This window comes from Stenella coeruleoalba (assembly GCF_951394435.1).
Source record: "Stenella coeruleoalba genome assembly, chromosome: 7".
Taxonomy (NCBI): domain Eukaryota; kingdom Metazoa; phylum Chordata; class Mammalia; order Artiodactyla; family Delphinidae; genus Stenella; species Stenella coeruleoalba.
The window spans coordinates 49,608,156-49,634,869 of record NC_137153.1 but is presented as its reverse complement, the minus strand read 5'-3'; the positions used below and the strand labels follow the sequence as shown (position 1 = coordinate 49,634,869).

General features: G+C 36.2%; 1 protein-coding gene across 7 annotated transcripts in view; it reads right to left on the bottom strand.

Annotated features, from left to right (window-relative positions):
- Positions 1 to 21,677: 21,677 nt before the first annotated feature.
- Positions 21,678 to 26,714, bottom strand: part of CAAP1 (caspase activity and apoptosis inhibitor 1) — a 1,159,962-nt gene continuing 1,154,925 nt past the window's right edge. For all 7 annotated transcript variants that reach the window (XR_013829209.1, XR_013829210.1, XR_013829211.1 and 4 more), the window contains one exon: positions 21,678 to 22,283. The gene's annotated coding sequence lies outside the window, so the exon portion shown is untranslated. The remainder of the gene's footprint in view (positions 22,284 to 26,714) is intronic.

Sequence of the window (26,714 nt, the reverse complement as noted above, 5' to 3'; positions counted from 1 at the left end):
CAGTGGGGATTAGACAGGATTGTGATTGTTCAAGACAAAATTAGTAAGTTTTACCCAGACTCCCATTTCTACAGGCAGGCAGCAGCCCTCTCCACATGAGTCCATTCCAACAAAGATAATATAAAGAAAAGGTCAGGCAGGAGGTGGAGCCAGGAGAAAAGAGATGGATCGACTGAAAAACAATTATGGGGGAACATTACTGGAGCTTCATTAAGGAACATTAGCAACAAGGTTTTAGAATAATTATGGACCAACGACTACGGTATGCCTTCTATTTTACTCTTTTTTAATGGAAGCATTTATAGCAATTATCTTGTCCTCACCCTGCTACTATTTTGGGGGTTTTTTTTGAGATGAATCGCTAAAAACCTGACATCCTATTTCATAAAACCCAGATCAAGAGGAGCCAGATGTAGAAATTGACATCTGACCATATCGACCCAGATGTAGAAATTATTACAAAATCCTAGACTTTGAGTCTTTTGCAAATTTTCCCAGTGGAGGAGTAAATGTATTCTGTGCTTTAAAGGGAGGAAAATGACACTTGGTAACCAAAGGTTAGTCTATGACAAATTGTACTATTATTTCCAATTATTTGCTACCTAAGTGTAATAGGATTATACCTCTCTCCCCAATGTCACGTTATTTGTACTAGCTGTCTGTAAGAGAAATATTACTATTTTTCCCTGTCCCACAGTCATAAGGTTCAGTCATGTGACTTACTTTGACCAGTGAAACAGAAGAGGTGACAGAAGGTATCCTGAACCAAAGCTTTTAGATCCATCTTGTGATCCTTCTAGTTAACCTGCATTTCACTCTATGTCCCCCAAAATAGCATGTCCAGATTTAGCTGGATCCTAGAATACAAAAAGCCGGCTAATTAAATATAATTGGCATCACTTTTAATCCACAGTATGAAAAAAATAATAGAGAGTTTATAATCTTAGACACTAGCAAATGGGAAATCTAACAATTTTAATCCTAAGGATACATAGTGCCTTTTATCCCTGATATCTATCTTAATCCATGAATCTTTATTGAACTTTAAATATTTTCAGATTAGAAGCTTCTGTGGGGGACCATCCATGTTTAATAGTATTTCTTATATTTTCCTGAATGTTCATGACAGTGTATCCAGATCAATAAATGTCTGCTAAGACTTCTCTGAGGTGCTTGAGAGTTTAGGACAAAGCTAAGACATGGAGTACACAATCTTAGAGCTAATGATCTCCTATTTAACACTCAGAGGAAGAGTAAAGTATCAGAATGGGACTAATTTTCTAAAAGGATTGAGGAAAAGTAATCAAGCGTAATATTCTAGGAGGCAACAATACCATTTTTAAAGTAAATTGCAAATTGTTAAGATGAGTTCTAAGTAAGAAGTGTCAATAGACATTGGTAACATGCTGAGATACTATATAAATGTCATTGAGTCAGTGAGAATTGTGTGAATAAAGCCTGCTGATTTAGGTCAACTTGGAGAAATTACTGAAAAAAATAATAAAGATGATAATCTTTAAAATCTTTTTTCTTCTACTGCATGAGAACTGATCATCCTAGTTGCCCACTTATGGGCAAAAAAGGAGCTCAGAGATTAGCACTTGAATATTCATCACACCTTTATGAAACAGGTAACAGGAAATGTGTATTTTTAATCATCACAGAAACTGACTTATTTGCATGATAATTACCCCAAAGTTAATAATTTAAGAATTGGCCATTCCCAAAACGTGAAAGTATTTATGAGCCCTGTCTGGCCAGGTGTGTTGTGCCTTTTTAATTTTTTAATAAGTCACAGGATAGCACTATGCTTAGAACAGAGGGGGTGTACATATAGTACATATATACATATAGCAAATGCTGAATGATTGAATTGATGAACTTAAGACTAAAGCTCAATTATCTTGCCTCTAATCACGCTCCTGTAAGTAACATACACATACTATGCCCAAGGAAGCTCCTCCTTCATTCTCTCTTTAATTAAGTTATTGAAGCATTGAGCTTTAGAGTAGTGAGTGAATTTTGAGATATTGGCCTATTTATTTTGCTTCTATGAAAAAGTTTTTATGGGGGTTCAAATAATATAATTATGGCTACTCTCCAAATTCAGACAGTAGAAAAGTGGGAGGAGTATAATTTAACTCTTGTGAAGTATCTGTTAAAAATTACTGTACCAGGAGCATAATAATACCAATGAGCAATGGTAGCTTGAATAATTCAGTACCATGACACTCTTTTTAAGGCAGCACAAAAGTGGGTTCTAATATCTATTGTTTATTTCCAGGCTAACACATTTATTGTCTCCAAAGAAGGGAAAAATACCTCTGGAAGTTGGAAATTTTTCACGGAAAAAATAAACAAGATATCTTGCTATTTCTTCCATAAAGTCCATAAAGGTCCAGATGTTGAAATGCTTTTACAAAGCAGGTCATAGGCAGAAGCAGAGTGAATGTTATAGTAGGCAACTGAGACATCAGGTATTGCAGGGCAGAACTAGAAAACATTTCTATGAAGCTCTGATGTACCATACCATGCCTGCTAGCCTTTAATCAAGGAACCAACTTGTCTGCCTGTGCCAGTATTCCCCTTTTAATGGATATATTACACATTACCGGTCCAATCTATTCCAAGTTAGAAATAGCTTTGCTAAAGAGAGATACTGTAGAACAGTGGAAAAGCCCAGGATTGTGAGTAAAGATTAGAGCATAGGAAGAAGGAACAGGAACTAAAATTTGTTCTATAACTGACCACATGACAAGTGCTATGACAAATATTATCTAATTCAGCTTAATTTCCCCAATAACCTAGAGACAAATGTAGTTGTAGTTCACTTTGAAAAGTAGGAAATAGGTTCAGAAAGATGATGGAAGCTACTAGATGTCACACAGCTGTTCTGTTGCTGTGCCACGATATAAATGCACGCCTGTCTTATGCCAGGTTCCAAACTCCCTTCCTGCTTCTGCGGCTAATGACCTCCATGAACATTTGCGAGTTACAGTCCCAAGGTCTATGCTTGGGTTTTCTCTTCCTGTCATATTTAGATAATACCATTTATTGTTATAATGGTATTATTTACCTAATGGCCATTGATCTAGGTGCTTTTGAGAAGTGTTTTGATAATAGGGAGGTGAAGTATTTTCAACATAGAGAAGCACTGCGCAATGTAAGTTACTTATAGCTTTCAGTGAATTTACTCACAGTGGAGGGAGAGCCATTTTACTAACACTTTGGGCTTCTCTCTGCTTCCTCATCTCTTATCTGGCACATCGAAAAACACAGTCTGACTTTGCCCTTATTCACAATAAAGCTAAAGTGCAATTTTTATATGCCTAAATTCTTTGTCTCTCAATTGTTTCAGAAATTGAGAAGGCACAGTTTATATTTTTCTTCCTTTTTTGAAATTCATTACTGACATTCCTTGTTTTCTACTTTCAACTACCAATTCATGGACATAAGCCCTTTGAAAATGTCCAATTTTGGATGTGATATGATTTTGTAACCTTCTCGATATCTTTTAAAGTAGTTTTATTTAGTCATGTAAATCTTGGGTCTTACAAACAAGTTAGGCCCTTGCATTAGAAAAACAGGAAACAAATGTTTGGGGACATATTTTAAGTAACTGCACAATTATATTGTTTTTTTCAGGCACTAAACTTTAATATGTGATAGCAACAAAATATACTTGCAATCTTTGGAAACAGATGGAAGATTAAGTATGTGGTTATTAAAATATCCACTTATTGTTCTCTAGTACAATATGTTTTCCTAAGTTTGGGCTTATTATGGTGATTAATATGATAGTTAAGTACACTAAATGGCCAGTAAAATGTAGAAGTTTAGTAGGCAACATCTTGCATATGTGAAATCTCAAGGAATGCTTGCCATGTAAAAATACACCCTGGCTCATAAATACATTTTGAAGTTCTTACTAATCTCAGAATAAAATAACAAGTATCATTGCTTTACTATGATACCAAGATAAGGTATCTACTTATCAGAGAATTATTTTTCCTTTGGATACTTCAAAAAATATTTTCTATTATTCTGTTAAGTTGAAATAAAGGAAATGTCGTAATTACTGTCGCATTCTTAGAGCTCTGTCAGGTACTTAGAGGTTCAGGTTGATATTACTGGGATATCTGCACTCATTTTGGTATGCTATGTTGTGATTTGTAAGAAATATCTATTTGGTTTTTGTCCTTGATTTCTGGCACAGAGTTCCTAAAACTCTTGGAATTTCCTAAGTGTTGAGAGAAATAAAGATAGCTTTTGTTATGTTAATGAGGAGACTTTCAGAAAGCACATAAGAATGGGGGCTGGCTGCCAGAGATGAACAAGTGATTAGAGGATTGGAACTTTCAGTCCCACCCCACTGACCTCCAGGTAAGCAAGAGGGGCTAGAGGTCAGTCAGATGGATCGCCAATGGCAAATGATGTAATTAATCATTCCTATGTAATGAAGTCTCCTTAAAAACCCCAAAAGGACTATGTTCAGAGAGCTTCTGGACTGGTGAACATGTAGACATGTGGGGAGAGTGGCACGCTGAAAGAAAGAATGAATGGAAGCTCTGTGCCCCTTCCCACATACCTGGCCCTGTACATTTCTTCCATCAGGCTGGTCCTGAATTATATCCTTTTGTAATAAACCAGTGATCTAGTAAGTATAATGTTTGTCTGAGTTCTGTGAGCTGCTCTGGCTAATTAATCAAATTGGAAGAGAGGGTCCTGGAAGCCTCTGATCTATAGCCGGGGATCAGAAGCATAGGTGATAACTTGGGCTTGTGACTTGGAGGAAGGGGGAGGGCAGTCTTGAAGGTCTGGGCCCTTAACCTGTGCCATCTGATGCTATCTCTGGGTAGACAGTGGCAGAATTAAGATGAACTGTAGGCCAGAACTTTGCTGGTTGGTGGCGCGGGGAACCTCCCCCACATTGGAATTGGTACCAGAAACCCTTTTAGGTACATATCCTGAAGTGGGTAGCATGTATGCATATAATAAGTACCTAGTCTCAGAAAAATTAGTCACAATCCCTTTCAAGATTCTCTTGATATTATAATCTCTGATGATGAATGGGTTTCAAGGTCCAGGTTAGGTGATACCTAAATAGCATTCATAGAATCACAGAATTTTAGATTTTTAGGGAATTATAAAGGTCATCTAGTCTGTTAATGTGTTATAGTTTAATGTTTTCCATATCCCTTTGGGATTTCCCTCTTATCAATGAAGCATCTTTACCATTACATACAAAATATTTTTTGATAAATTATTTCATTTAAAGATGAATGAATAAATATATATACATAATTAAAATAATATCATATCAAAGTTATAATAAAATGTTAATTCATTTTAAGATAAATTAACATTAAAATAAATTATATATGGATATGGATATAAAATTAAATTAAAACATTTTATATACATATGTGTATATAAATGTATATATACCTACATACATATAAACACAAACTCTCTAAGTCATCTTTTTTTCGCGGTACACGGGCCGCTCACTGTTGTGGCCTCTCCCATTGCGGAGCACAGGCTCCGGACGCGCAGGCTCAGCGGCCATGGCTCACGGGCCCGGCCGCTCCGCGGCACGTGGGATCTTCCCAGACCGGGGCACGAACCTGTGTCCCCTGCAATGGCAGGTGGACTCTCAATCACTGCGCCACCAGGGAAGCCCTAAGTCATCTTTTTTATAGCAGTAGGATATGCATACTACGAACAGTGATCTTCCTGAAAACCACTCATTGTGTTTACATCCTGTCCTCCATAGTAGGATATCTCTGAGAACAAATGTGAGCAGATATCTGTATCCCTGTAATATTTATTAATTGATCATAGTTCTATAATTCTATGATCAATAAATAAACTGAGGTTCAGAGGAGGTTATATATTTCTTCCAGGTAATGTCTTTTAAAATATATTTAAATAGAGTCTTAGAAGTTACCAGATTGTTTAAAACAAGTACATTCCTTTGTGGGTAAGCCATGAAAAGATATACTCAAGAGAAGTAAACATATAAGAGTTGTTTCCAGCCATGTGGTCAAAGATAACTGAGTGGTGACAGGATTGGTAACACATTGTCACAGTTTTGGGTGTGAGTGGCTAACTAGTTTGATACCATACTCAGTGAGAAAGCCTTCTTGATAACTTTTACAGCATTGTAAAAAGTATGTTTTTTTTGCAAAATGCTACTCATATGATACTAGTCTCATAAACAAGGAAAGCATTTTACTTCTCAGATCTTTTTTTTTCCCTCCCTATTTCAAAATATGTTTTTGTATTTTTAAAGAAATGGCACACAGAACAATGATTCCAGGCCAATTCTGTTCATTTCAGATGGATAGATTTTCAGCACATTCACTTCACACTGTAACTTTTTTTTCTTCTTAAGTTTACCATGAAGATAGCTACTGAAGAGCTAGTGAGTGAGCTTGAAACAAGATGAGTGTCTAGGATGAGAGAATCTACAGACCCTTACCTTTATACCTACAATCTTGACAGCCCTCTCTTGCAACACTTCCCTGCATGTTCACTATCCTTCAAAATCCTTCATCCTCTAAGCCCATCAAATGTATGATGGGCTTACCCATTAAGTTTATTTTAGAAAATAAAATTCATAAAAAGATCAATTTTCTTAGAATCTTCACTTATAAAGAATCAGCATAAAACAGCCTCTAAATTACCTAATGTTGGTGACAGATGCTTAGTAAAGGTTTCATGTGTCTCCACTTATCCTAGTTTATCGTAAGTCTCTCATTCTGATCCCATAGTTGTATTCTTATTTAAATACACACACACACAACAATATAGCATAATGGCAATGAATGCATGCCCAGTGTATATGAACCACACAATTGTCGTGGTTGCTTGGCAACCACTGACAGGTACTATATACTGGAGAGCAAGGGGATACAAAGCAATGAATGAAAGCCTTATCATCTGCACTGATTTCAGGTGAAGGGAGACTGTCTTCAATGCAAAAATGCCTCCTTTGGGTTATGAAATACAAACAGAAGAAAAAAGTTTGTCTATTTTTAAAAATTAAGCTAAATCATCAGTTGTATTGTAATAGGACAGTAAGTCATTTCATGAAAAAAATAGCTGATTATTGGTCAAAAGAAGAGATGGATGTATCTAACAAATTAGTTCTTGAGTGTACTCCGTGTGGTAAGGTGAACTACTGATGTTGCTTTGAACACATATGTATTTTCCCTCTTATTCCCAGATTGAAGGAAATCTTACTAGACTTGAATTTTTAGCATGTATTAAAAAATATATATATTGGTCCAAAGTAAAAACTTTTGCTACTTTAAAACACTGTAGGACTTCCCTGGTGGCGCAGTGGTTGGGAGTCCACCTGACAATGCAGGGGACACAGGTTCGAGAACTGGTCTGGGAAGATCCCACGTGCCGCAGAGCAACTAAGCCCGTGTGCCACAACTACTCAGCCTGTGATCAAGAGCCTGCAAGCCACAACTCCTGATGCTCCGGCGCCTAGAGCCCGTGCTCTGCAACAAGAGAAGCTACCGCAATGAGAAGCCCATGCACCTACAACAAAGAGTAGCCCCCACTCACTGCAACTAGAGAAAGCCCGCGTGTAGGAACAAAGACCCAACTCAGCCATAAATAAATAAATAAATAAATAAAAACCACTGCATTTTTCTCTCCACAACGTCTATGATATAGTTGCATAATATCTTATGCAACTAAAGGAAATGAGCAGATTCAGTCATTACTCTTATTAAACCTTTTTAGTTTTGACTTCCCTGGGTCATAAAATTTCATGTCTTACTGAAATGGCTGTTTTCCATATTATGCATTCATGTCTCTGCTTATACTTTTGCACCTTTTAGTTTCGGAATACTTGTTTCCTTCCAGATAGTCACCTTTTGTTCTCCAGGTAAGATAGTCAAATATATCTGCACTCAGATGACTATAGAAAAATAATTGTGTTTCCTTTAAACATGCTACTATCAAATATTGCCAGAGATATAAAACATGATATCTGAGTAAATTTCATACCTAACACCTTCAAAATGTACTTATATATCAAAGCTAAAATGCTTATAAATTTGAAATTTTTAGTCCCATTGCTGATACTTTAAATTACATCATTTTAATTCCTTCAGTTGCAGGAAATACCATGAGTTACATTTTTAAAAATGATTAGGAAAAGCAGATGAAAGAGCAAACTCTACACTTGCTACCATGAGTCTAGGAGGAGAGAAGATTAAACTGGTGGGAGACACACAATTTTTCTTAATCTCCAACTCCTGTTGGCTCTCCCATGATAAGTAAATTAGAGAAAACAGATGATTCTAAAAGATGTTTTCATTTAACAAATATTAATTGAGTGTTTCCTACAACCCACTACTAGCCTCCTTTTCTAAATAAGAAAGCAGGGCCATAGATAGGTTAAATAACTTGACCAGTTAGAAAATGTTAGCCAGTGATAGAGCACAGACAAAATCAAGACTCTCAGTCTGAAACCTAAACATCCCTGAATTTCATTGCTTCTTGGGATCCTTTAACTCATCTGAGTGTTCAACTGAAGGGGTCACTATCCCTCTCTGTAATACCAGTTACTTGACCATAATATACCATAAGAAACTGAAATTACCAATTCCTACGTTCATGGGAATTCATCTGCATTTATGACCCACATTTGTGAGTTCACCTGCAGTGTATGGAACTGAATTTACCTCTCCAAACTTCCCACTTTTACTGCCGTTTGGTTTCATTACTATGTTCAACAGGAAAGACTTGTCTTTACCTTTCCCCATTGGACAACTTAACCTAGAAGAGTTTGATCCCATAGTCACCCAATCACCAGTCAGATTTTCTTCAGCAACTCACAATGAAAGCCATTTAAGCAGGTATAAATTTTAGAAACTTCAGTCCTTTTAGAAATGTTGAACTTCTCAGTAGTCCACTTGTTTTCATACCTTTATAGAATATACCAAATCATTAAAAATTATTATGGATGAATAGCAGGGATTGCTTTAAGAAATCGAGTTTATAGTAGCCCCCCTTATCTTCAGGGGATACATTCCAAGACCCCCATTGGATGCTTGAAACCCTATATACACTGTGTTTTTTCCTATACATACATACTTATGGTAAAGTTTAATTTATAAATTAGGCACAGTAAGAGATTAACAACAATAATAAAATAGAACAATTAAAACAATATACTGTAATAAGAGTTATGTGAATGTAGTCTTTCACTCTCTTAAGATACTTCATTGTACAAATTTAATGCCTTTTCCATCTTAACTAAGCACTTAATCACACACAGTGGCCATAACTTTTGCAGTTTGAGGTGCAAAAACAAACCTGGCAAAAATTTCTTTTTCCTTCTTCACAATGTCTTTGACAGAAGATTTATTATCGTACATCTTAGCAACCTTAGCATATGATCTTTCTCTTTCCTTATTAAATCAATATCTTTCACCTTTTCACTTTAAAGGACGCACTTTAAGGCTTCCCTTTGGCAAACCGAATTGCCAGCATCACTACTCTTGTGCTTTGGCACCATTATTAAGGAAAATAAGGCCTACTTGAACACAAGCCCTGTGATACTGTGACAGTGGATCTGATAACCTAGAGACTACTAAGTGACTAATGGGCAGGATGAATTGGACAAAGGGATGGTTCTTGTGCCCGACAGGGCAAGATTGCATCACTGCTACTCAAGATGATCTGCAATTTAAAACTTATGAATTGTTTCTTTCTGGAATTTTCCATTTAATATTTTTGGACCGTGGCTGACCATGATAACTGAAACTTACGAAAGCAAAACCATGGATAAGTGGAGACTATTGTGCATGCTATCAGTTTATTGTACCTGATGCAGGTTGTTGAAAGTTGATTAAGGGGAATTGAAATTTCCAGTCCAAAGTTTTCCCATTACAAATTTATGTTATCTAACTTAAAGAGAGTAAGCTGTTCCCAGAACAGTGTGAATTATTTTATTTTTGAAATTTACAACACTTGTGCTTTAATAGAGGGAAAAAAATAAATAGCTCCATTTAATATTAGGTACTTTACCTTTTGGCTTCTAACCATAAACAGAAATTAATAGAGGTGATTCGTTTTTTCATATGTACATCAGCAATGATTGGTGTTTCTTGATATACAATATTAAAATCAAGAGGAATTCATTTGAGTTTAGGTCATAGGCAATGATATGTAATAATATCCTCAAGTAAATAAACATTAAGGTATTCATATTTTCAACTGCGAAAACTCAACCTAGATCTTGTCATAAAATTTGAAATGCATTTGATGGCATAATCAGAAAAAAATGTTAGAGTATCTTGATCTATCTATAAATGTGTCTTAAGAGAATAAATATAGCAATGATATAGGACTTGGGATAATTTTTTCCATTGATTCTCAAATAAGTAAAGTAAGAACTATGTAAAATTAAAAGTAAAATATTGAGAGTGGGTAGAAAATCATCCATAATTTAAAGAAAAATATTGAAATTCTATTTATTACAATAAAAAACAGATAAATATTACTTATATATTACTGCTCCCTTACTTGAGTGGTACTTGAGTAGTTCCTTTCAAACACTGAGTTATAAGGCTATAACAGTGAGTAAGGACTGATGTTCTCACAGAAGTTTCTGTCTGTAATAGGAACGTATTTCATAAATCAGAGTCTTCTGGATAATGTTCAGTGTGGACGTTAGCAGTTATTTATACTTCACATATTAGAATTCCTTTGGAGAGTCAATCTATATGAAGGCCAGAGGCCAATGATGCCTATTAGCCTAAGAAATAGTTCGAATTTTGGGTCATCCATAGGCTGACCTTGGTTGTCATCTCCTTTTCTGAAGGACTGAATCTCTCTACCCGAATGGCATCTTGATGACTGGGAACTCACTGTCTATATAGAGACCACCCACATGAGCAGTATTTGCTGGCTGAGATCTGTGATTCCCACGATTAATTTCTTGCACTAGATCCACAGTTACAATAGTCAGTTCACATGTAGAAACATGCTGCTTCTACATCTTAGACTGTGACTTCTGCCATGATGTAGAAACTTCTAGACTGTTTAAGCACCTGACTTCTCCCACTTAGTAGAACTGCTCCATGGGGCAGATCTACTCTGCGTGTATTTTTTCCTTGTTAAGAATCTCTTCCTTCCCTTATTTCTTGTATTTTCATGCATCAAACAAAATTTATAACTGGGCTGCAAGTTCTGAGTTATGGAATGTCTTTATACATCTCTACTAATGTCAATGTATTAAAATTGTCATTAAGTTGTATTTGTTATTAAGTGTGCTAGGCACTTTTCATACACACACACACACACACACACACACACACATCTAAACCTTACAACTATTTGAGGTTAGTGCAAATATTCCTTTTTATCAAATGAGGACACCAAGGCACAGAGAGTTTATGGACATTCCATAAACTCTCATAGTGAGAAATTGACAGTCAGGATTTAAATCTAGGTGTTTTGACTTCTGAGCCTAAGCTCATAAGCACTACATTTCAATTGCTTTTCAAAGTTTCTTTTTAACGGGGTTACTAATCTAGTAATTCAGAGAATGTGGTAGTGTAGTCGACTTAGAATTCAATATAGCATTTGATGAGATATGTCATGGAAATATTTTTCATCTCTTTTTGAGATGGAGAAGTACGTGCTGAATACTTATTTAATCAGGTAGATTTGTACCTGGTCTCAGGATTAAAGGATCTACGCTAACCTGGAGGGAAATGTGTTGTTAGGCCATAAAACTCATTTCAATCTCAAAAGTTAAGCATATTTACTAATGACTTGTGTTTACATATGCAAAACACAATGATCAGACTTACAGATGAGGTAGAGAGGGTAAACGCTTTGAATTCCTGAACCAAAAATATGTTGATAGACTGCAGGAAAGGACTGAATATTAAAAGATAACATTAAACCAGGGGAAAAAAAAAAAAAAACCTAAGATTTTGTACTTTCCTTAGTTCCTCAAGACAAGTATAGAAGTCCATATATTGGAGATGTGGACAAGCAACAGCATCCACGGGAATGGTTTAGAGACATTACATCAACAAATCAGGGCTTCCCTGGTGGTGCAGTGGTTGAGAGTCCGCCTGTCGATGCAGGGGACACGGGTTCGTGCCCCGGTCCGGGAAGATCCCACATGCCGAGGAGCGGCTGCGCCCGTGAGCCACGGCCGCTGAGCCTGTGCATCCGGAGCCTGTGCTCCGCAACGGGGGAGAGGCCACAACAGTGAGAGGCCCGCGTACCACAAAACAAAACCAAAAACAAATCAGGCCCATGTAATCACCAGTTTACTACAACCATCAATAAAGATAATTTGAGCATAGGTATCTTGGAGAAAATAGGGCAGTTCCTACGATGAAGGCAAGGCTAGTGCCACACTATTCAGTTCTGGTCATACCACAGTTTTTAATGTTTATCAATAACTGCACTCAAAAGATGGTGTGAATAGCAAGGACGTATTGTTGGGGATATGCAAACAGTTTGGTGAAGGATGCCATACGACATGAGAATGCTTGAAGAGGGTACAGGTGCTTAGCTTGAAAAAGAAATGGAAACATGTTTAAACTTAGTATTTAAAAGACATTTTTGAAAAGAATAATTAGACAATTGTTTAATCCTCCCAAGAGTAAACTTGAGGGGTAAAGGTGGAAGCCATAATGAGAAAAGTTTCTGAACATAAAGAAGTGCCTTGAAACATCCAGAGCTACCAAGTTAGGAAACAGTGAATACCCAGGCATAAGATTGAGAGCTATCTTGATCTATAGTTGTAGAAGGATTTCAGAGATAAACTGGGATGTTGGATTATATGCTAGTGAAGATTCCCTCCAAACTACAGAAAGTTAGGGCTCTTTCCCTTGCCACCCTTTTGTTTGTCTGTTCCTGAAAACTGAGGTCAGATAGGGAAGTGTTAGAGAAAAAGGTAACTGCTTGCTAATAAGTCTACAGCAGCTCGACACCATGGAAATCATAGGCCTGCTACGCAGACCCGGTCTCCTTGAGGAACAGCAGCCTCTGCCTGCACGGAACTTTTATATTCTAGTCCATCTTCTGTTCTCTGCTTCCCATACACTTAAGTCTCACTTCAAATTTTAAAGATATTTTCCAAAAAAAAAAAGGTAGCTCTTTAACTTCTATGACAACAACAAGGACTCCATTATTTCTCTCCTTGACAAATATTGTTCTGATGCTACAAAAATGTTTAAAGTAGTATAGTGGGGATTGATCACCTTAGTGGTTCATGTTGAGTCTTTCAATATGACTCCAAAGAGAATATGTTTAATGCAGGATCTGCCCAGTTGCTGGAGCAGAGTGCTACATGCTTACACTAATACCTCAGAGTAGATTTGCACTGGCTTCCACTGTCTTGGTCCTATCTTTCAACAGAATCTTATCTTCATTCTCTGAAAACTGGTTGAAAGGTAAAGATTAAAAAAAAAAAGGAAGGGCATTATCATCACTTAAGTGCTGAACTATGAGTTCCTCTTTCACATTTACTATTGCATTTGGTCCTTATACCAAAGTATGAGAGTAGGTGTGGCTATCTTGATTTCACAGATAAGGAAACTGAAGTTCAGCTATGGGGAGGGACTGACTCCAAGGCAGAGTACTGGCTGGTGTTAGAGCTGGAGTCCATAATTACACCCATTGGTCTTCTCCCCACTGAGGAGAGGGTGGAAATACAAACAGAGAATGAGTGAGCTTTCAAAAATCTAGTCCTTAATTGCTGCAAATCTACTCCCTGTAAAGATCTGCCATTAATAGGCCCACGAATACAAACAACCCCCAAATAATTAGCATCAGACCACAGGGACTCTGGGAAAGCAGAACCATCGGAGGAAAAAGTAAGTCTCCAGGCTTTTTTCTGTACCCCATGACCACTAAAACCTTAGAATAGAATCGTTATCTATTTATGACACATTCTAGTTTTTGTAGACACTGGGCTGAAAAGAAATCAGATTCTGACTAAATTTAATGCTTAACTCATATGTGAGCCTGAAAAAAATAAAAGAAAAAGCATATTGTTTTAATGATGGTACATCTGCATGAAAATGATAAAGAATTTTGAAATGGAAAAAAAATTTTCCCACTTTGTTGCTCAAGTTACTGTTTTATTTCTTTGGAATAGGTAATTAGAAATACTTACTTAAAGGAAAGCAATAATACGTCCAATGTTGCATAAAATCCCTTCGGACTTGATTCTCTTTCTTTCTGAAGAACCATATATTTCTTTGCTACCCTAAGTTCCTTCTGAATAAGTTATAGCTTTATCAGACACAAGAACAACACCAGACAATTGCTATATTCTGTAAAAGTATAGCTTCATAGTCTATATATATGTGTGAAAACATTGCCTATAGCTCTTTTGCAGATACTGATCAGTCCAGCTATCTTATGTGATTTCACGTCTGCTCCAAAAGTACTTTTTGTGCAAATATTCAGGAGATAAAGACACCAGGAAACTCCCAAAACGTAACTACTGCTAAAATCCATACTTCCTTTCCATTTTGTGAAATAGAATATGATACACTTCCTTAGTTTTAAAGGTATTTATAGAATTTTATTTTATAATAGAATTTAAAACAACCCTTTCACATAAAATGGGCTTAGTGAATATTTCTTGAACAAATGAGTGAATTCATAATAGTAATTCACTTTGGACCTTGAATTCATGTTAATATTTCAACTACCAAACTACTGTTTTCTAAGCTCATCATTACATCATTATCAATACTAACCTTTTAAAAATGATACCTCTCTTTAATTTCCCTTTCTGATCTTTCATTTTAGTGTATAGGAATGCAAGAGATTTCTGTGCATTAATTTTGTATCCTGCTATTTTACCATATTCATTGATTAGCTCTAGCAGTTTTCTGGTGGCATCTTTAGGATTTTCTATGTATAGTATCATGTCATCTGCAAACAGTGATGGTTGTACTTCTTCTTTTCCAATTTGTATTCCTTTTATTTCTTTTTCTTCTCTGACTGCCATGGTTAAGACTTCCATACTATGTTGACTAAGAGTGGCGAGAGTGGACATCCTTGTCTTGTTCCTGATCTTAGAGGAAATGCTTTCAGTTTTTCACCATTGAGAATGATGTTTGCTGTGGGTTTGTTGTGTATGGTCTTTATTACATTGAGGTTGGTTCCCTCTATGCCCACTTTCTGGAGAGTTTTTATCAGAAATTGGTGTCGAATTTTGTCAAAAGCTCTTTTCTGCATCTACTGAGATTATCATATGGTTTTTGAATGAAATCCCTACCAAATTACCAATGGCATTTTTCACAGAACTAGCACTAAAAATTTTTACAGTTTATATGGAAACACAAAAGACCCCGAATAGCCAAAGCAATCTTGAGAAAGAAAAACAGAGCTGGAGGAATCAGGCTCCCTGACTTCAAACTATACTAGAAAGCTACAGTAATCAAGACAGTATGGTACTGGCACAAAACCAGAAATGAACAGGATAGAAATCTCAGAGATAAACTCACACACCTATGGTCACCTAATCTATGACAAAGGAGGCAAGAATATAAAATGGAGAAAAGACAGCCTCTTCAATAAGTGGTGCTGGGAAAACTGGACAGGTACATGTAAAAGAATGAAATTAGAACACTCCCTAACACCATACACAAAAACAAACTCAAAATGGATTCAAGACATAAATGTAAGCCCACATGCTATAAACTCTTAGAGGAAAACATAGGAAGAACACTCTTTGACATAAATCACAGCAAGATCTTTTTTCACCCACCTCCTAGAGTAATGAAAATAAAAATAGGACCTAATGGAACTTAAAAGCTTTGCACAGCAAAGAAAACCATAAATGAGACAAAAAGACAACCCTCAGAATGGAAGGAAATATTTGCAAATGAAGTAACTGACAAAGAATTAATCTCCAAAACAGACAAACAGCTCATGCAGCTCAATATCAAAAACCCCCACAAAACCCAATCAAAAAATGGGCAGAAGATCTAAATAGACATTTCTCCAAAGACATACAGATCGTCAAGAGGCACATAAAAAGATGCTCAACATCACTAATTATTAGAGAAATGCAAATCAAAACTACAATGAGGTATCACCTCACACTAGTCAGAATGGCCATCATCAAAAAACCGACAAACAATAAATTCTGGAGAGGGTGTGGAGAAAAGGGAACACTCTTACACTGTTGGTGGGAATGTAAATTGATACAGCCACTACGGAGAACAGTATGGAGGTTCCGTAAAAAGCTAAAACTAGGAGTATCATATCACCCAGCAATCTCACTACTGGACATATATCCTGAGAAAACCATAATTCAAAAAAGACACATGCACCCCAATGTTCATTGCAGCACTATTTATAATAGTCAGGGCATGCAAGCAACCTAAATGTCAATCAACAGATGAATAGATAAAGAAGATGTGGTACATATATACAATGGAATATTACTCCGCCATAAAAAGGAACGAAATTGGGTCATTTGTGGAGACATGGATGGAGCTAGTCTGTCATACGGAGTGAAGTAAGTCAGAGAGAGGAAAACAAATATTGTATATTAACACATATATGTGGAATCTAGAAAAATTGTACAGATGAACCTATTTGCATTGCAGGAATAGAGATGCAGATGTATAGAATGGACATGTGGACACAGTGAGGAGAGGGGAGTGGGATGAATTGGGAGATTAGGTTTGACATATATATACTACCATGTGTAAAACAGATAGCTAGTGGGAACCTGCTGTATAGCGCAGGGAGCTCAGCTCGGTGCTCTGTAGTGACCTAGATGGGTGGGATGTGGTAGGTGGGGAGGGAGGTCCAAGAGGGAGGGGATATAGGTATACATATGGCTGATTCACTTCGTTGTACAGCAGAAACTAACACACATTGTAAAGCAACTATACTCCAATGAAAAAATAAATAAAATGAAATGATACCTGTCTAATAATAATGTTTTATTAGACTTCCCTTGAATCAGTACACTTTAGATAAACAAAGTTTCAATGAGTGTCATTATGTGCCCTGCATGGTTCTAGATGTGGAGATACAGGGATTGGAAAGAGGGAGTATCTGCCCTCAAAAGTTTTACATCTAATCAGATGGGTAGGAGAAGGGTGCTGATAAGAAAGGCCGTAACAAAGAGGGAGACTACCCACTGGGCGTTCAGTGCAGGAAGACCATGGATCCATTTTAAGGATTCAGAAAACTTTTCAAAAGAGTACATTAAAGATAGATCGAGCAGGTAGAGCTTTGACAAAGACTGGTGGAAAGAAGTTTCTACTTTTTTTCTACTCTACTCCAAAGGTGCTTGATCCACTCTGGACTGAGTCTGTGATTCCTTTACAGGATTACAAATAACAGTGATCTGAGTGCCTTTTGTGATCTTTAGAATTTATCAAGTTACTTTATATACTTCACAGTACTGAGTTCTCATATCCAGCCCACATGCTGGGCAGAGCAGACACTACCATGCCCATTTTTCAGATAATGAAACTGGGCTCTAAGATTTCCAAAGTCATCGAAATAATAGATGATTTAATGGAAAAAAAAAACACCTTTTACCTTGGGAAACCAATGCCATTAATGCTGCTATACTTCTAGGTTGTATCAGCTGTAGTGAGCTGTCACTCAGAGAGCAAGGCAAGCTTTTCATGGGAGTAATGCCATCTATATTGTGTGCCTTAAGCAATACAATTTAACCAAGAATTTCTTAATTACCGTCAACCACACTAAAATATTATGTTGTGAATGATAACAGCACATGCATATGATCAGGAATTAGATCATCTGGAAGGTTTATAGAAAGGGGGAACACTGGAATGTCTATTGAGAATTTGCCAGAGAATAACACGGTACATGTCACAGTTATCCTGGAACGAGGCTTCAAGTTCTACAAGTATATCTCAACCAACTGAAAGGACATCACAGGCAGGGTACTGATGCAAGATGTTATTAGACATTTAGGGTAGACAAATATGTATTCAGATAAAGAGCTGTGAAGAAAGTTCTCCGGTAGAAAGCCTGTTCCTAGATGGGATGGGATGGTTTTCCTTGGCTTCTTGGCTGAAATCTATCTGTCCTGAGAAGACTGAAAATTTAAAAGGAATAGAAGGGGCACAGCAGGGGAAGCATTGAGAGGAAACCCAGGCCAGTAGCAGCATTTAAATGTCAGGATCATTTCCCCCCATGTATGGCTTTAAGCGACTGTTGTAGTGGAGGACTCAGTGCTGACTTTGCTCCAACCTTGGAGAGCAGTTAAGGGAAGGAAAAACTGAAGACTTCTTTTCCCTTTAGCCTGCACAATCAGATTTATCTGAATTGAGCAAAGAATTCAAAAGAATTTATGCAAAATTACTGGAATTTGAGAGAGCCCTCACCATACTTCTCAAAAGTACATGCATCGCATTTGAAATAACCCAGATGTGTGAATTTCTAATGTCATCGATATTGCTGTTTTCAGATAGGAGTCTAACCATTAAATCCAAGTATTCTCAGGAAAAATCTCAGCCCCCACACCCCAAACATGAATTTCCTATTTGTCTTTCCTTATAGAAACTATGTTTTGACTTCTTGAAGCCAGTGTAAGCCTTTGTTTCTTTGCTGTCTGGAAAATAACAGACAGTGTGACCCTGGCTATCATCTTTTTTCTCAACTGCTGATCTGATTCCACCTAATAAGTAGCAACTAATGGTGACTATGGCAATTCAAATTAAAACGAGGAGAGTAGAATGACGTGCAGACAAAGCTCAGATGTGGGTTTGTTGATATTTGTAGCAGGAGGTTAATTAGCATTAACAGAAGTATCAGCAGTCACTTGGACTTACTCATAAGGTACCGGCTGCTCTCAGCAGTACAGTACAGAGGAAAACAAGTCAAAATAGTTTTCTTTTTCCTCTTACAGAAAAACCATTTACAAAAACAAACATAAAGTAATTGGATTCTTTTCTGTTTGCTTTCTGTTTCTCCTTTCCAGCTAAGTGTTTGATTTAGCTGCTTCTTTTGCTCCTTCCAAGTCCTACATGGTTTGAGTAATAATAGTGTTAGTTGTTCTTTCTTTTTCCCTTTTTCATTCCCTTCCCCCCTGCCCCCTTCCCCATCCTTTGGTGGTTGTTTTCCCTTTAGGCAACCATTTTATGTATAGGCGCTTTCAATTTCAATGAATGATGGGTATATTTTTATGGGTGGTTTATACATTTTGGGTTATATAAATGCAGGACGTACATCTATCCCTCTGACCACTAAACCCATCTAAAACTTTTGAAGCCCCTACCTTTCCCTATTCTATGCAATGATCAGAATAAATGTTATTTCCAATGTTTCAGCCTTAAACAAAGCCCAGAAAGAGGTTTTATTTGTTTGACTTTGTATTTTTTTTTCCATTTGCACTCTAATAAAAAAAGGAACAATATATTATTTTTTTTAAATGAAAGTTCCTTTTATCTATATTCAGGAGAGCTTAGGATCATTTGAAAAGCTATTCTAGGTATTCTGAAAATAAATGTCCATGGTTTAGTGCCTGCAGAATTATTTAATATACACATATCATTACATTATTTAGTCATTCTTTGATGTTTTATAGAAAGTTCATTATTTTAATCTATTGAGAAATGTTAATTAATAATGAAAGATCAATAAATAATAACCATAATGTGAATTAAAATATCTCCTGCTGTGCGAGACTGTAGTTACTAGAATTTTGATGAGGACTTTTAAAATTAATTTCTTTGTTCTTTTCTTCTGTACAGGGAGCTGGAAATGGATTCAAAAGAAAATTAAGGAAATATATATATATTTTAAAATTCTGACCACAAATCAAAGACAGGCTTAAAATTCTTTGAGGAAAATTTACTCAGTGGTGATAAGACATATGGGATTGCGTGTGCCACCACTGTTTTGTACAAAAACCTAAAAGGAAGTTAACTGTCACATTATTTCCACTTAGACTTGCCAAATCAGATGGAATATATCTGTCTGTCTATCTATCTATCTATCTAACCTATCTATCATCTATCTATATCCAAATCTACCTATCTAGATAGACAGAAAGACAGACAGATATCAAGACATTAGCTATAGATTATTTTATAAATGGTACCAAGTATGAATCATAAATATATAAGTATTTCTTACCAAGTATCATGGCTCATTGGATAGACAAGATAGATAGACAAATTCCTCAATTAATACAACCCTATCATACAGTGGAGGATACTGAGGTAGGCAAATGCTAAGTGAGAACCGAAACAGTAGTTATTTGGCATCTGGGCTGGGGATAAAATCTAAGTCACTGACCCTTCATTTAGTAGCCTTTCCTTAAATCTACAGTGCCATATATAAGCAAATCTATAAGCATTATCTTGGAAATGAGAATAAAGAAATCTTTGGTCTTGATTTATCTTCTACTTTTTCTCTGTAAAAATGCACCATAAGGAGTATGGTATGTAACTTATGGGCTAAGGAATTGGACATGTGTTAAAAGTGAAGAGATTTTAGGATTCTGTTCTGCTCAAATTTAACTTCAAAAGAGTACCCATAACTTAAACCCCCATGATTGATGAAGGAGAGTGAAGGAAGAAGAATTCTCATTTCTAACTATATTCTGTTATTTTAACGAGGAGGTGGCTACTATGGTTTCTTCAGTTTGATGACAGCTAATTATCCAAACCATTAAAACAAAAGGAGATTAAAACAAAAGGATGTGGATGTATGGATAAGAGGTATACGTCTATATTTTCTTTGTCTTGTCAATGGAGACAGGCAATATTTGGATGTTTGGGATTTTTTTGTTTGTTTGTTTTGCTATTTTTAATGATCTGAGTAGACTCTGGCAAATGGCTATCCTAAAAGAGAATTTGGGCTGCTCAGTAATTGAACATTGAGTTATCACATGAAGAGGAGATTCCAAGCTTGAAAGGCAAAGTCAAAGTGTGTGTGTGTGTGTGTGTGTGTGTGTGTGTGTGTGCATGCGCGCGTGCGCACGCGAATGTGTGCACGAGAAAGAGAAAAAAGGAGAGAAAGAAAAAGAGGCATCAAAGTCTAGGTAACAAATGCAGGAGTTTAGAAAACGACTGACAGAAGTAAAGAATCAGACTTTCTTGGGTCTGTTGATTTTTCAATAATAATTTAAAAAGTTAACATTTTTGAGCACTTTCCTGGCAATTTTTGCCAGTATTCTGGTTTTTACATAAGTCATCTCAATTAATTCTTATAGCAATTTGTGTGTGTGTGTGTTGGAATAGTATCTATGATTATTTTCCAGAGGAGGAAGAATAAGCTATGGCAAAATAATTTCCCCAAGGACACTTAATTACAAAGTAGCTGGCAGAAGCTGGATTTGAACTCAGGAATTTCTAGATCAAGAACTGAAAGTTCTTAGCCATTCTATTACAATGTCTCCCATGATCAATTGCTCCTATCCAAGACCAGGAGGTGTATGATTTATAGGTGATTTGGGCTGGCATGGAGAAGCAAGAGCCTCCTGAAAGACAAAGCAGGAAAGCAACTGAAATTCTCCTATAGCTCTACTAGTTAAATATACATTATACAGGAAAACTTAATTTTTTTAAAGGACAAGTATCTTTCTCAAATTCCCTTAAATGCCTAGCAAGTTGATGCTAGGAAATGTGCCATTTTCTCATCCTTTTAGTATATTCTTTCTCATCATAATGCCTTCCTCCAAATAGCAAATGGTAAATGAGGGGAAAAAAATCTATATGAAAAAATGTGGCAAGAATATTGAAATAGCAATTAAGAACAGATGGATGTTTTGTAAGTACAAACGAGTTTTAAAATAAATGAGGGTTCACAAGAGGTTTGTGAGAATCAGTTAATATCCTATTGAAATACTGAGACACATATGTAAAAGTCTACCAAGTTCGGCTCTATTTGTGAGTCACCAGCAGTAGTACAGAATATTTTTGCACAACAGCCAAATTAAGCACCTCTTTCCAATCTTCATGTCACAACACTTTTTAGATATAATTCACCCCTTATTTCCCAGCCCAGGTTTTTGACTGACAGTACCTTTTCTACTAGATGAGAAAGCACCTACCAATGTCAAAACACAGGGCTTATATTCTACTAACCTGTAATCTTCGATTTGAGGTCACTGTGGGTCCTTATACTCACTATTTGCCTCCAATCAAAGACACTTGGTCCAAGAGATCCAGATGAAGAAACTGGAGCAGAGGAAAAGTGATCCTCACCTCACATAAGATCTTCTCAGGTGTGTCTTGTGTAGAGAAACAGGAAGTTTCTTGAAGCCACTGCTGAGAAACAAAATTAGAAAGAACATGTGGATCCAGGTTCAGTTTTTTGGTTTGTTTGTTTGTATAAAGTATGGTGACCCTATTCACTAGCAAAATGTGGCCTGGTGAGTATAAAGACACCAACATTATTTTCTCCAAAATTGCCCTCAGGGAGAGGAACAACCTTGAGCAAATATTACCTCCATTTGACGGACAGAGATAGAAACAGGGAGAGTCTAGTGCAGCTCTTTCATTTCAAAAGAACCATTAGTACACAGGGCAATCCTTAATTCTATTTGCTCCCTATTAAGATGTGGAGTAAAAATAATTTATTGATGGCTTCTCAGAAAGAAGGGCATCTAATTTTGGAAGCTAGTATTTAGGGTACCAATAATGGTATCTAATTATTGAATAGTTACCTTATGTTAGGTATTATATTAAGAGTTCCATGTATAGCATTTCATTTAATCTTCATAGTGACACATTAGAAAGTACTATTATAACTACACGACAGATACAAAAACTGAGGTGCAGAGATGTTAAAGAATTTACTCTATACCAAAACAAGAAGTAAGTGGACTGCAAACTGAGTCTAGGCAGTCATGAAATTCCCTTGAAGAGAAAAGATTATGAAAAAAGATAAAATTTACTTTATGAATTTAATATGCTATTCAATATTAATATTTAATGTGACATTGTTAAGGAGAATGAAGTAGCACTTGGGATATGTAATCAAATATAACTCCATGTAAAACTTGGATATCTGACTTCAAAATACGGTCCCTTCTGCCTTGCAGTTTTTGCAGGAGTTGCTTATTCAGAAAGTAATGGTCTCCTCCTTCCTATTGCAATGAAGCCACCTGTGCATGCATATCTGCAGATGATAATCATCTATGGGACAAGATGGAGAATGGGGAAGAAGTTGAGGAGGGCAGAACTATGAAGAACTTGTGGTGTGTCATAACCACATTCTCTTTGTGACAGTCAGTGTGCTGCTGGTCTTTTCCTCCCTGATAAGAATCAGAGCACTGATAGGAAGAACACTCTTTGACAAAAATCACAGCAAGATCTTTTTTGATCCACCTCCTAGAGTAATGGAAATTTAAAAAAAATAATAAACAAATGGTGCCTAATGAAACTTAAAAGCTTTTGCAAAGCAAAGGAAACTACAAACAAGATGAAAAGACAACCCTCAGAATGGGAGAAAATATTTGCAAATGAATCAACAGACAAAGGAGTAATCTCCAAAATATATGAACAGCTCATGCAGGTCAATATTAAAAAAACAAACAACCCATTAAAAAAATGAGCAGGAGACCTAAATAGACATTTCTCCAAAGAAGACATACAGATGGCCAAGAAGCACATGAAAAGCTGCTCAACATCACTAATTATTGGAGAAATGCAAATCAAAACTACAATGAGGTATCACCTCACACCAGTTAGAATGAGCATCATCAGAAAATCTACAAGCAACAAATGCTGGAGAGGGTGTGGAGAAAAGGGAACCCTCCTACACCACTGGTGAGAATGTAAATTGATACAGCCATTCTGGAGGACAGTATAGAGGTTCCTTAAAAAACTAAAAATAGAATTACCATATGACCCAGCAATCCCACTACTGGGCATATACCCAGAGAAAACCATAATTCAAAAAGACACATGCACCCCAGTGTTCATTGCAGCACTATTTACAATAGCCAGGACATGGAAGCAACCTAAATGACCACTGACAGATGAATGCATAAAGAAGATATGGTACATATATACAATGGAATATTACTCTGCCATAAAAAGGAACAAAATTGGGTCATTTGTAGAGACGTGGATGGATCTAGAGACTGTCATACAGAGTGAAGTAAGTCAGAAAGAGAAAAACAAATATCATATATTAACGCATATATGTGGCACCTAGAAAAATGGTACAGATGAACCGGTTTTCAGGGCAGAAATAGAGACACAGATGTAGAGAACAAACGTATGGACACCAAGGGGGGAAAGTGGCTTGGGGGTGGTGGTGGTGTGATGAATTGGGAGATTGGGATTGACATATATATACTAATATGTATAAAATTGATAACTAATAAGAACCTGCTGTATAAAAAAATAAATAAAATAAAATTCAAAAAAAAAAAATAAAGACTCAGAGCACTGCGACTTTGGAGCATTCACCTTGCTGATAGAGAGGGGAGATGTAAATACCAGGAGGAAAGAGTTAATGGGTAATACTTTCCTTTCCTGAGAAGGTCCACATAAATGAAAATATTCCCAGGAACCATTTTATTCTGCCTCCTAAAATTTAATCTCAAAATACTATTTATTCAGACATTTGCCCATTGTTTCATTAATTTTGTTCAGTAGACATGTTTTTTGTCTTATCACATGGTGTTCAACTGTAAATTGTTTTTGCATCCAGACTTTGGTTTGCAATAATCCCAGCAGTAATTTCTTTTTTTTGTTTGAATTTTATTATTTATTTTTTAATACAGCAGGTTCTTATTAGTTATCTCTTTTATACATATTAGTGTATACATGTCAATCCCAATCTCTCAATTCATTCCACAACCACGACCACCCACCACCACTTTCCCTGCTTGGTGTCCATAAGTTTTTTGTTCTAGTTCTGTGAAAAATGCCACAGGTAATTTGGTAGGAATTGCATTGAATCTGTAGATTGCTTTGCATAGTATAGTCACTTTGACAATACTGATTCTTCCAATCCAAGAATATGGTATATCTCTTCATCTGTTTGTGTCATCTTTGATTTCTTTCATCATTGTCTTTAGTAATCTGAGTACAAGTCTTTTGTCTCCTTAGGTAGGTTTATCCCTAGGTATTTTATTCTTTTTGTTGAAATGGTGAATGGGATTGTTTCCTTAATTTCTCTTTCTGATCTTTTGTTGTTATTGAATAGGAATGCAAGAGATTTCTGTGTATTAATTTTGTATCCTGCAACTTTACCAACTTCATTGATTAGCTCTAGTAGTTTTCTAATGGCATCTTTAGGATTCCCTATGCATAGTACCTTGTCATCTGCAAACAGTGACAGTTTTACCTCTTTTCCAATTTGTATTACTTTTATTTCTTTTTCTTCTCTGATTGCTGTGGCTAGGACTCCCAAAACTATGTTGAATAATAGTGGTGAGAGTGGAAATCCTTGTCTTGTTCCTGATCTTAGTGGAAATGCTTTCAGTTTTTCACCATTGAGAATGATGTTTGCTGTGGGTTTGTTGTACATGGCCTTTATTATGTTGAGGTAGGTTCCCTCTATGCCCACTTTCTGTAGAGTTTTTATCATAAATGGTGTTAAATTTTGTCAAAAGCTTTTTCTGCATCTATTGAGATGATCATATGGTTTTTATTCTTCAATTTGTTAACATAATGTATCACATTGATTGATTTGCATATATTAAAGAATCCTTGCATCACTGGGATAAATTCTACTTGATCATGGTGTATGATCATTTTAATGTGCTGTTGGATTCTGTTTGCTAGTATTTTGTTGAGGATTTTTGCATCTATATTCATCAGTGATATTGGTCTGTAATTTTCATTTTTTGTACTATCTCTGTCTGGTTTTGGTATCATGGTGATTGTGGCCTCATACATTGAGTTTGGGAGTGTTTCTTCCTCTGAAATTTTTTGGAAGAGTTTGAGAAGGATGGGTTTTGGCTCTTCTCTAAATGTTTGATGGAATTCACCTGTGAAGCCATCTGGTCCTGGACTTTTGTTTTTTGGAAGATTTTTAATTACAGTTTCAATCTCATTACTTGTGATTGGTCTGTTAATATTTTCTACTTCTTCCTGGTTCAGTCTCAGAATGTTTGTATCTTTCTAAGAACTTGTCCATTTCTTCCAGGTTGTCCATTTTATTGGCATAGAGTTGCTTGCAGTAGTCTCTTGTGATGCTTTGTATTTCTGTGTTGTCCATTGTAACTTCTCCTTTTTCACTTCTAATTTTATTGATTTGAGTCCTCTCCCTCTTTTTCTTGATGAGTCTGGCTAAAGGTTTATCAATTTTGTTTATCTTCTCAAAGAACCAGCTTTAAGTTTCATTGATTTTTTTGCTGTTGTTTTCTTCGTTTCTATTTCAGTTATTTCTGCTCTTATTTTTATGATTTCTTTCTTCTACTAACTTTGGGTTTTGTTTGTTCTTCTTTCTCTAGTTCATTTAGGTGTAAGATTAGATTGTTTGTTTCAGATTTTTCTGGTTTCTTGAGATAGGATTGTATTTCCATAAACTTCCCTCTTAGAACTGCTTTGGCTGCATCCCATATGTTTTGGATCGTCATGTTTTTGTTGTCATTTATCTCTAGGTATTTTGTGATTTCCTCTTTGATTTCTTCAGTGATGTATTGGTTATTTAGTAATGTATTGTTTAGCCTCCATGTGTTTGTGTTTTTTACGTTTTTTCCCCTGTAATTCATTTTTCATCTCATAGCATTGTGGTTG